The sequence below is a fragment of the Globicephala melas genome, chromosome 1 (assembly GCF_963455315.2).
Source record: "Globicephala melas chromosome 1, mGloMel1.2, whole genome shotgun sequence".
NCBI lineage: Eukaryota > Metazoa > Chordata > Mammalia > Artiodactyla > Delphinidae > Globicephala > Globicephala melas.
Genome location: NC_083314.1, coordinates 107700529 through 107713471, shown reverse-complemented (window position 1 = coordinate 107713471; position 12943 = coordinate 107700529).

Below are 12943 nucleotides of genomic sequence, written 5' to 3'. Positions count from 1 at the left end.
CCCAAACATCCTACACTCCGTGAGGCTGCTGTGAGAAACAAATGAATCAAGTGAAGAATCAAGCATAGAAGCCTTCCAATGTCACAGACCAGGCCCCCAGTTGTGCCTTGAGCCCTAAGACAGCGGTCCCCAGCCTTTCTGGCACCAGGGACCGGTTTTATGGGAGACAATTTTTCCACGGACGGCATTGGGTCATGGTTCAGACGGTAATGCGAGCGATGGGGAGAGGCAGCTGAAGCTTTGCTTGCCCGCCCTGCTGCTCCCCTCCTGCTGTGCGGCCCGGTTCCTGACAGGCCAGGCCAGGGGGTTGCCCTGTCTCTGATGCCCTAAGACATCAGAGCATGAGACCCCTGCGAGGGAGAGTGACTCAGTTTCACAGATTAAGAGCCTGTGAGCTAAACCAACTCTGTTTCCTCGGGAGCGTGCCTCGTTGCTGAGTCACACAGGTGAGTTCTCGTGGGGTTTCTTCTTGCATGGTTCGCTTCTGTAACAACCATTTCAGAAGTTAAACAACAGCTGCTACCTGTTTCCTCTTTCAATCCTGCATTTTCACAGGCAGGAGCCACTGGCCTTCCTGAGGATTTACAAAGGGGAATTCCATTGTGAAGGAGCTGTCACCACTCTCCTTCAGTTAGTTAAAAGTGATTCTATTCAATTCCATTGCAAAGCAGGCACGGAGCAGCTGGTGTGTGCATGCACTGGCACCGCTGGGGCGGCCAGGACAAGTAGGATGCTGCCAGCACCCAGGTAGAGCACATCATCAAGCAGGGGCCACGGGTAGGTAGGGAACAGAGGAGGGGGTGATACTTTTTGTACCGGGTGAGTCAGGGAAGACGGGAGTAAAGGTGATGTTTGAGCTGGGTCTTGAAGGATGAGTTGGTCTTTTGGGCAAGATAGGAAAGGGCCCGTCAGCTGATGCAGAGGATTAACAAAGACCTCAGCAGTGTGTGAGGTCTACGGGGAGCCAGGTGTGTGGTGGGCAGGAGGTGGGGCAGATACTAGAACAATGTTAGGAAGCAGGGGTCGGGGCGTGGAGGAGCTTGGATCCTTGTGCGGTGCTGAGGCTTCCGACAGAAGCTCGCTAATATGGGCCAAAACCTCGTTGCCCTGCAACATTGCACCCGGAGCGCCTGGCTCTCACAGGATGCTGGTTCAGGATGGAAGTTATTTCCTTGAGGCTTTGCCGCTGGTGCCAGAAATTCCCAGCATTCCACTCACTCCTCAGAGGCCTTCTGGAAATGTGCACAAACCTGTTCCCTGAAGGGGGTAATAGACGAATGCCCTGACCCTGTCCCCTTGCACTCACTGCCAACTACATCTCAATCAGTCACATTTCTGGAACTCAAAGGCGGGCTCTGGGGCTGGGCTGCCGAGTTTCAAAGCCCAGCTCTGCCACTTGCAGCCGTGGAGCATGGGGCAAGCTACTGAAGCAGCCAGGCACCAGTGTGTGAGGCTCTGCAGGTGGAGATTCCTGGCAGGGAGCAGCACCCCTGGGCACATCTGCATGCCTTTGCCCTTGGGCACCATTTCCCACACCCTGCCCCCTCGCAGCAGACCACCCTAGAACAGTGCTGATGAACAGAAATATAATGTGAGCCACATATGTAATTAAAATTTTTTCTTGATTACAAAAAAGTAAAAGGAAATTAAGAATATATTTTATTTCACCAAATACATCCAAAACATTGTCATTTTTAACTTGTGATAAATATAAAAATTATTAGGGAAATATCTTACAATCTTTTTGGGGTACTAAGTCTTTATTTATTTATTTGTTTGTCTATTTATTTTTGGCTGTGCCATGCAGCTTGCAGGTCCCTGACCAGTGATTGAAGCCTGGCCACGGCAGTGAAAGCACCGAATCCTAACCACTAGACCACCAGGGAACTCTGGGTTACTAAGTCTTTAAAATCCAGTGTGTGGTTATTCTTACAGCACATCTCAACTTGGAATAGCCACATTTCGACATTTCGAGTGACTATTAAGTAGCTCAATGGTCCCTCCTGGCTAGAGGCTACCATATTGGATAGCACAGCTTTAGAACAATGGCCCACATAACTGGACTGAAATAATAGCAATAGTTAATATTTCTTGACTGCCAGCTGAGAGACCTTGGGCAAATTACTAAACCTGTGCCTATGTCCTCTGTAAGAGAGAAGAAATAGTACAACATAACACCTAACATTGTGTTGGGGGCCTTAAGTTGGAACACATATCTGAAACCCTGAATGTGATTATCATTTCCTCTTTACCTTTGTGCATGTAATTTTCTCAGCCCAAAATGCCCTGTCTTTTCCACCTGCAAATCCTTATTCGTTCGTTAAGACCTTGTTCAAATGTCACCTCCTCTGGGAAGCCTACCCACCTTGCCTCTTAGTTAGCATCAGCTGCTCCTTGTTCTGGACCAACTTAGCACATTTTCAGACCTCTCTAATGGTGCTTCTTACCTTGCTTTGTGATTGTTTCCCTAGTTGTGTTCCAGATGAATCTGGAAGGAATTACTGCATCTCATTCATTGAAGATGCAGATTTTCAACTTTTTAGCATCTCTGAAATCAGGATGCATTTATATTACAATTGGCAGTGTTTTTTCCTCTCTTAGTGAGGTTTAAAAAAAAGGATCAATGGCGTGATTGCAATATATAACATAGATTTGATACATTTTTTTATTTTATATTTTATTTATTTTCATCATTATTATCGTTATTATTATTATTATTGGTTGTGTCGGGCCTTCGTTGCGGCGCACAGCCTTCTCTCTAGTTGTGTGTGGGTTTTCTCTCTCTAGTTATGGTGCACGGGCTCCAGGGCACATGGGCTCTATAGTTGTGGTGCACGGGCTCTCTAGTTTGCAGCACCTGGGCTCTCTAGTTGAGGCACGCGAGCTCAGCACTTGCGGTGCACAGGCTTAGTTGTCCCAGGGCATGTGGGATCTTAGTTCCCTGACCAGGGATGGAATCCCTGTCCCCTGCATTGGAACGAGGATTCTTTACCCCTGGACCACCAGGGAAGTCCTAGATTTGATACATTTTAGTATTTGCGTTTGTGAACCCCTGGGCAGTGGGCTCAATTAATGCAATAAATGTGTCAAATGTTCTGACAACACTAATAAAAGTTTATTGCAATTACCACATGTGTAAATTATTTGGCTAGCTGCCTCTGCTCCATTCTGAGTGGTAACCTCTCCAAGGGCAGAGACTGTGGGCTCTTTCATAGTAATGGGCTGGACATCTTGTGAGAGACCAAAATGTAATACCTGGTTTTTGAGGAAAATGTGTCCTTGAGTTACATGCTAGGAAAGAAATCCCACCTTCCCACTACAGCATGATTAGGCTTTAAAATTTTCTTCACCAAAATATCTGATTACTGCATCAGGAAGCAGAGCGATCCAGCTAGAGTGTCGGGTTGAGAAATGCACACTTGTGGGACCAGAGGGGGAGAGAGAGCATTTCCCCTCAAAGCTGCATGTTTCCTCAGAAACTCCGTAGGGCCCCAAGCAGATTATCTTTCAAAGGACTCATTACAAGGAAAGAAGAGCTTTTAAATTCCAAGTGTTTTAACAAAGTCTTTTCTACCTAACGTCAAATCGTGCTGTCTCTCCCCAATTCATAAAATGATACACAAATTTTTTAAATGCCGAAAAACCCTCTTATCAAGAGAGCTCCAACTATAGCCAAATACCAATCATTAGAGGGATAAAAAATAACGCTTCATCCAAAAAAAGCCAAAGGGTAGGGAGGGGTGGGGGGGGGCGGGTAGGGGAATAAGGACCGTCTTATGAGTGGTGATGCCCAAGCAATACCCCATCAGAAACAAGGAATTTAGAAAGACCCAAATATGAAATGTCTGGAATGTATACAGAGCTCCTATACGCAAATATTGACTTGTAAGACGCTGAGCTTACCTCAGAGCTGTTGTTTGAAGGTGTACCTCGATTCTTCCTCGCTGAGTGGCTTGGAGTTCCTATCAGGTAAAAAAAAAAAAAAAAAAAGGACTCACTCTATTTAGGGATTTTACCCAATTAAATACACACAGAGACACCATCCCTCAAACTATCACCACCCCTCCTTAGGGGAAGTCGCATCTGTTCTATCTTTGGCAAACAGCGCAAACACTTTCACTCAACTAAGGGTGTATGGTTTTACCTTTTTTTTTTTTTTTCCGGCCTGAAAAGAAAAGGTGGCTTTACAAATTCAGTTAACATAAATTGCTCCCTGACTTACTAAAGTCTCAGATGGGCTCAGGGTTTAGAGTTCCAGGGCTGGGCCTGGCTAGATTTGGGCTGCAGGGGCTCCTGGGAGCACTGGTTAAACTGGGCCTCTCCTGCATCCTGGATTTGAAAAGGAACCAATCACACACTCTTTAACTTCCTGTTTTCCCTTCTCTTCCTTCTCTCCTCAAGTTCAGTTTAAAAGAAATTACTCTGGCTGATGGACCTAAAATGGTCAGCAAGTCGATGATCACCAGGTCCTTCCTGGGAATACTCCCACTGTTCTCCTTTCTTCGCCCATATAAACGTGTGCCCATATTAATAAGCGGCCCATACCCACCTTCTTCCTGGAGAAGATTCCTGCTGTGGGACTGAAGCCCTCCTAAGTCTGCATACTAATGGGTTAGGCAGCTGCAAGACATGTTAATGTAATGCCACTCCCCTTGCTGAGCTCTGAGAAGAGTTCACGGCCCCCATTCAGCAGGTACCCTCAGTCCTGTAGAGACACAGTTTCACTAGGGTAGGGCCTATAACAGGTGTACGAACAGAGCCCTTGACAGGAGGAATGAAGAGCTCTTAACAGTCTACCTAGTAACTACCCATCAAGTGCTTGCTACATGCAGGCACCTTTCACACAGGATTTCCTTTCAAACTTATATAAGGGCCAGTTGCCAAGTCTGACTCCCGAGAAAGGCAGACTCAGCTGACACGGCGCTCAGCAGCCCTCTCCTTCTTAACCAGCTCTCTTGATCAATTCCTTTCCCCTTAGTTCAGCTGAAACAAAACCAGGATTTTTTTCTCCCCCACAAATAATTTTACTGGAACTAAGGAGGAAGCTAAGGAGGGAGATACAAAAACACAGAAGCAGATGAGTTTACAGAGACAGATTTCTTATCTGGCAGAGCTTCCTGGGGAATCGGCTTCCTCTCCCTACCCGCACCCTCCATAAAAAAAGGCCCTGATCCTTTGTGTACAGTGAGATAAACACATTTCCAAAGGGGGATGGGCCCCTCTCTTCTAGAGATATTTCTTTCCCTTCATCCTGCTCCGCCCTCTCCCCCAAGGTCCTGACACCAATTAAGAAGAACATGATCACCATTAATACATTAAAAAAAAAACCAAAAAACCAAAAAACCTAGTAGTGCTATGAACCCAAATTGAAAAACGTACAACAACAAAAAAACTGACATGTCATCATCAAACATATTGAGGTCATAAAAGCTAAGGAAAGAGAGAACAGTTCCAAAATGAGAGACTGAAGAGAAGTTACACCAACACATAATGCATGATTCTGGACTGGCTCCTTTGGTTTTAAAGATTATTATTGGCAAAGATTGAATGGAGTCCAAGGATTAGATAGTAGTATTGGACCAATGTTAATTTCCTGATTTTAATAGTTATATTGTGGTTATTCAGGCAAATGTTTTTGCTTATAGGAAATACATACTAAAGTATTCAGTGGTGATAGGGCATCGTTTCAGCAACTGACTCTCAAATGGTGCAGGAAATAAATGTTCTTTGTACTCTACAACTTTTTTAAAGTTTGAGATTGTTAAAAAAAAATTTTTTTTAACTACTCTATATCCAGCAATTCCATTTTTAGGAACCTATTCCAAAGATATACTGCTGAAAATACAGAAAGAAAGGAAAGAATAGAGGGAAGGAAGGAGGGGGGAAGGGAGGGAGGCAGGAAGGAAGGAAGGAACGAAGAAGGAGTACAAGGCTATTACTTTTGCCAACAAAGATAAAACAACCAAATATCCATCATTAAGGGATTGGCTGAGTAAATTCAACCAATCTAAAAAGAAAAAAGAAATATCTCTATATATCACTATGGAGTGATCGCCAAGATATAGTAAGCAAAAAGAGCAGAGTAAATTGTGTATATATAATTGACCCTTGAACAACACGGATTTGAACTGCGAGGATCCACTTATACACTGGTGTACTACACAGTCCCTGGTTGGTTGAATCTGCTTATGAGGGACGAGGATTCTGGGGGCCGACTGTAAAGTTATATGCAGATTTCCCACCCCTAACCTCCTTGTTGTTCAAGGGTCAACTGTATGTCTAAGAAAAGGAAATATGTATCTGTGTGAGTGTGTGTGTATATGTAACTTTTTTTTTTTTTTTTTTGCATTACGCGGGCCTCTCACTGCTGTGGCCTCTCCCGTTGCGGAGCACAGGCTCCGGACGCGCAGGCTCAGCGGCCATGGCTCACGGGCCCAGCCGTTCCGCGGCATGTGGGATCTTCCCGGACCGGGGCACGAACCCGTGTCCCCTGCATCGGCAGGCAGACTCTCAACCACTGCGCCACCAGGGAAGCCCTATGTAACATTTTTAAAACAAGCAATAGAAGAATAAATCATAAAATTTAAAAACAAATGATTACTTATAAGATGTAGGAAGAAATAGGGTTGAAGAAGATATGAAATAGAAGCCAAACTACTTTAAATATATTTGGTTTTATAGACTTGGCTTTCAAACCATGTAAAAGTTTTATAAAACTATGTGTCAAAAAAGTAATCCTGGAAAATAAAATGAAACAAATCATCCTAAATGTCAATACAGTTTACATAACCACAGGCAGAAAAACTATTCCATGGACTTGAAAACTTCAGCTTGACTTCAGGTCCCTAGGGAGATGCATCCTAGGGACAAATAGAGCTACAAGAACAAAAACAAAACCCACTTAAACTCTTTTCAGGAGTCATACTATTGGTGGAAATGTTGGTGGTTTTTCTGAGACGTGTGTGTGTGGGGGTGTGTGTGTGTGTGTGTTGTATGACAGAACAAATGCATAATTATGTGATAATTCCCAGTGTCTCTGAAAACTAGGATTCTCAACTTTGGGAGAGAGGAGATACAGGATTGAAGACATTAAGCAAAATCTATGTAATCCTGAACTTGAATTGGAAGTATCGATATGAACTCATAAAACTTATGACTTTAAGTAATGAATATATTTTCTAAAAAGGCCTAGAAACAAGTAACCAGTTATGACAGAGCACCCCTGTGCCCAGAGTGAGCTCCAGAAACACCATTTCCCACTGAAAGGAGCAAGGTTTCTTGGAGGAACAGTTGATTTCAGAATTAGAGCAGGAAATGCACAAGATGTGGCTGGAGCATCTTGTCATATACCAGATTGAAAGTTATCAAAGATGAGTAGGATTTCATCAAAGGACTGAAGAATCTACCTTAAGAGACTCCCACTGGCCAAAGATGGGACAGTTTGAAAATCAATAAAGATAGTAACTGCGATAGATTGAAATGCATCAAATGTTTAAATTCATGAATTCATGTTGATTCTAAAGGGATAATAATTGGTCACACTTGTAGAAGCCTGGTGACTCAATTCTTTTCTTTTTTACCACTGCTAAATAAGGGGGAAAATCAAGAATCTATCTTACCTTTCCTACACGGACAATTGCACTGGTTAACCAAATACTAGAAAAGTTTCTCTTCTCTTTATAGAAATATTACAGCTAATAAATGAAGCAGTAATAGTAGAGTATCATCGTCACCATTTTGGAACTTCTAATGAATTAAGCGATCTAGGAATTGACTGTCAATAGCTGCTAGTATCACAAAAAGAGAGAAACCAGATATTATGTGTTTCCTGATGGAAGAATACAGCATCTATAAAGGAGTCCTACCAAAAACAAAAATCAGACCTGAAGCTGATCAAACCCAAGGTCCAACTACCAACTGACAGGAAAACCAGAAGGCAGAGAACCATGGACAGTGACACCGTTGGGTGAAGTCAGAAGACTCTAGACTGGAGAAACTGTACATAGTTAACAAGCAGTTTCTTTAAGGGAAGAGAGAAACAGAGACGGAGAGGGAGAGGGAGAGAGAGAGGGAGAGGAAGGGACAGAATGAGAAGGCAAGGGGGAAATAAGTAGATGAAGAGAAACATCATGAGACACAGCAACCAGTCACAATGTGTACACCTTATTTGGGTTCTGAATCAAATCAGGAAACTTTAAAAATAAATTATGACACTTTGGAAACAATTTAAAATTTGAACACTGGCTAGATATTTGATGATATTAAGAACTTATTGCTACTTTTTAGACGTGATAATGGTATTGTAGCCATGTTTTTTGTTTTAGAGATTCATACAGAACTGCTTATGGAAGAAATGCTAAGGTCCTGGAATTTGCTTCGAAATAATTCAGATGGGGTGGAGGAAGTGAGTGGGGTGTATATAACACAGTACATGAGTTCATAGATGTTGAAACTGAGTGATACGTACTTTTTACATGCCTGACATCTTCTTGTATATTCGCTCCATCTTTGTACACGCTTGGAATTTTCCATAATAAAAAGTTAGAAGATAACACCTACTATATACCAGGGACTAGGCTGGCATTAACACACCTAAGTCATGAATTGGCATCAGGAAAAACAGAACTTTTCCTTCATGTCTTGCACATGTGGGAAGGGAGAAGAATTTGGTGGCAACGCCCTTAACTCTCCCCTTACTTGATGAGATGAATATGCAGCTTCCTTTGCCAAATTGGAAATTGAGAGCAGAATGCAACCCTGTCTAAACTGCTCCTCCGAGGAGCTCATTGAAGGCCAGAACCATTACTCAGGGTCCAGCTGCACTGCATTCTCATCCACCCAGAAACACATGCAGATATGTGTGAGATCAAAATAGGCCCACATGTGGGTTTTAACAAAGAAAACCAGACAAAGCCCCACAGAGCGTCTGACCTCTCCCTTGGCCTCTGGGCCTTCCATGGAAATGTGAACTTTCCTTTGCCACTCAGATGACACCCTTTGGCCGTTAACAACAGTCCTATAGAGACTGGGCAGTGCCCTTTGGCTGCATCAAGGGCAGGGGGCCCAGTGCTGTAAATTACTGGCATTCACACCACAATTTCCCCTTATTTCTGGGACCCACCCTATTTGGAGTTTAGCTCCCTCGGTCCTTGAGGGTAAAAACATAAATTCAGCTGGACATTCCCCAGTCCCGCGTGGTGACCTTTACTGTACATGCCTGACATGTTTTCCCAAGGGATCAGAGAAAATGTCTTCATCAGAGAGAGACATGCGGTGTCACGGGAAGGCCTGGCAGAGGACCAGACCTGCACACAGGTCTCCTTGGGCTTGTACTTGCTTTGCATTTAGCTTGCAGTGAGGGGACACTCCTGTCGGGATCCATAAGACTGTCTACCCATTCAAGCACTAACTGAGCCTCTGAGCATTAGAAACTCTGGAAAATGCAAGGGCAAACAAGACAGTCTTTGCCCTTCGATTTAAGTCATGGTACAATCAGACCATGACCGAGAAGTTTAGAGGAGGGAGAGACAATTTCCACCTGCAGTGGTAAGTTGCAGGAGGTGAGGTGTGAAGCAGACCTTAAAAATAATAAAATTTCTAATTTCAATGTTCAAGAGACTGGGGGTGGGGTGTGAGGAGAACAGAGGATTCCAGGTGGAGGGAATGTCTTGAACAAAGTCATGCATATAGTATATTATAAAATCTTCTGCAAGTTTAATGAGTAAAACCATGGTGGTAAGGAACCTCCATAGATGCAAGGAGGGCTGTCGGACCTCAGGAGCTATTGTGGCCTACTTTATTTCCTTGTGGTTATTCACTTGTCTTTCAGAATGCCGGTTATCTTCTTTGCAAAGAAAGAGGAAAAGCACAGGGGTTAAAGTAGTTGACTACTGCTTGATAATACGTGCACCAGATTAACCAATCCTGAAAGTAGAATTTGAGGATTGAGTCAAAGTGATGTGGGGTGCAGCCTGGCTTATTGATACCAAAGAGGCTGTCTGCTAACCTCTTGAATCCAGCTTTTCCAGTCTCATGTTGGATCAAATAACTCACCAATTTCTTGGTAAAAAATGGAAGATCCACATGGTTGGTTTTTACGAACCTCGGCACTATGAACATTTGGGCTGGATAATTCTTTTTTGTAGGGGCCTCTACTGTGCATTGCAGAATGTTTAGCAACATCCCATGCTTCCATCAACCAGACACCAGTAGCACTGACCCCCCAAGTTGTGACAACTAAAACTGTCTCCAGACATTTCCCAATGTCCTGGGGGGGGGGGTGAAAAATTGTCCCAAGCTGAGAACCACTATATCATATGAAGAAACCAAAATCATATTAAAAGCTTACGTTTATTGGGTATTTATTACATGCTAGGCTCTTTATTAAGTGTTTTCATACATTAACTCATTTAATCCTCACAGTACCTTGATGAAGTATAGGTACAATTATTATTCACATTTGACAGATAAAGAAATTGGGGGTCAGCAGTGTTTATCAATTTACCCAAACTCACACTCCTCACGAGTAGCCGATTCAGGATCTAACCTAAACGCTTAGACCTGACACCCACCCTCTTAGCCACCAGGTTATACCCTGGGGTCCCCAGGCCTCTCCTGGTAGGGTAAACCACATAGTGTGGGCACCAACAATACAGAAGCCCCTGCCAGCAGTCCCAATTTAATTGCTGGGAATCAGACTCAGCAGGCCCCCAGGGTGGTGCACACGTTGCTCAGGATAAGATCTGGGAGCCCTGCTCCCTGCCACTCCCTGAGGACCAAGTGGCTTGCCTGTATCCTACACTGACAACATCCCTTCTGGAACAGCTGCTACCCCTGTCAATGCCCCATGACCATACCCCTTTGCTTTTCATTTGCCACCTTCTTAATGGAGAACTAGTCTCCCTTTGGCTTCAACATGGAGATGGGGGAAATTTATCCAGAAGGGACAAAAATTATCCTTTAGGGCAAGAACATCAAGGTTGGTTACACAGTCTTCAGTGGCCATTACACTTGCCTCCCAACATAAGTTTCCCCTCCCTCAGTAGCTGTGCTGATTGTCATTTAGGTATTCACACCACCCCCATGAAGCCTTGATTTTAGGCAATATGTAGGTGACTATTCTGAAAACATTCACAGATCCTAGTTCCGCTAGGTACGAGATGTGTGAACTTGCCCAAATTTATCGCCTGTTTGAGCATCAACTTCCTCATCTATGTAACAGTATATGTATTTTTAAAAGGCTGTCATGCAGAATTATCATATGGATTAGAAATAATATATTCTATAAAGTTCCTAATACACTATAATGCTTTTTAGTGCTATTATTCTTATTCTCGGTCATTAATCTCCTCACAGGAATTGGTTTGCCACGTTGCTTCTTAGTGTAATTTACAGTCAGCTGAGAGTAAAAGGAATGCACAGATGAGCATTCTGATGGCAGATGAGGCTGGGAAAAGATGCAGAGCACAAGTGCCAGGGGGCAGCCTGGACTGAGGGGTGGCAAACATCAAAACTTTACAGGTACTAAGAGGATGCCCGGAAGTTTCCTGCTTCTGCATTTCTGACAACATGGCACCGTGGTTGTATTTGCAGGAACCAACTGCTGGAGAAACACTTTAGGGTGGGATAGGGTGGGATAGGGTTTTTAGTGTCCCTCAGGTCATATTGTGCATGTTCCACTGACATGTTCTCATCCTGGAACCCTGCTCCTGTGTGCTCAGCACCCCCAAACCCACAGGAAAATGATGCTCAGCTCTCTGAGAGACCCAGACATTTCCTACTTCAATCCTAGTTCATTAACTTGGTTCCCAGTACATGAACTTTTATGGCTTGATCTTCATTGAGTTGTGAGCCAGGGCCAGTCCAGCACGGTCTTGGAATTGAACTTCCCATTGCCTTATATCAATTTCTGAAGTACCAATTCACTTATTTCCTTTCAGTCTGTATCCATCAGCAACACAGATGACATAACGCATTCCTGAGTACAGAACTATTGTGAATAGGTGTCCAAATCATAACAATGTGTACCACTTAGTGGGCACCTATTATATAGATCTGAATTCTTCTATTGCCCTTGTAAGTTTTTTATCCCCATTACGCATCTGAGAGAGGAACAGAAGCTCAAAGAGGTTAAATGACTTACCAGAGGTTTCCCACCTAGTAAGTGTCTAGGCCAGAATTCAAAGCTAAGACTGTCTTCTTTTTGATGATTCTAAGCTACCTCCCTCTCCTATACTCCTTTGATGCGTGTGTATTAGGTGGGGGTGGGGATGGGGTCCACTGGGCCCAGAACAGCTGGCAGAATCCTCTTTTATTTTACATACTGCTCATGGACCCAATCAATGATTGAATTAATGATGGAATGATCTGCAAAGTAGGAGTAGGATATGGGAGTAGACCGCTCAGAAATGAGAGCCGTGGGAAGGAAGGAAGAAAGGCAAGAAGAAAAGGAGGCAGAGAGGAAGGTAAAGAGGGAAGGGAGGAAGGAAGAGAGGAAGGAAGAATGCTGCTTCCTCCTGCTATGGTAAGAGTGACTCAGAGGGATATTTCCAGATGGCTTGTCAGTGGAGGGGGTGAAGCCCATGACAGCTGGTGGGGTTCATCGCTATCACTCACAAAGCATGTGCCTTCTGAGGAGGGGTGCTGCCAGCACCATTTTCACCTCAGAGGGAGGGCATTTCCTACTCACATGGAAGGGCACATGTGAGGGGTATTTGACAAGGAATACATTACAGACTCAGTGAAGAAGCTGTGTGCCCCACAAGAAGAGTCACTCCAAAGTGCTGTGGAGAAAATAGGACCAAGATGTTGTCTCAGACACTCACAGGAGGTTGCCAGAGACATCCCTGAGTTCCCAATTCTGAACCACTCTCTGTGTACCCAAAGCTCTGCATCACAAAGGCTGTATTTAGAAAGCAGAGATTTACAATTGGCACTTTTCTGT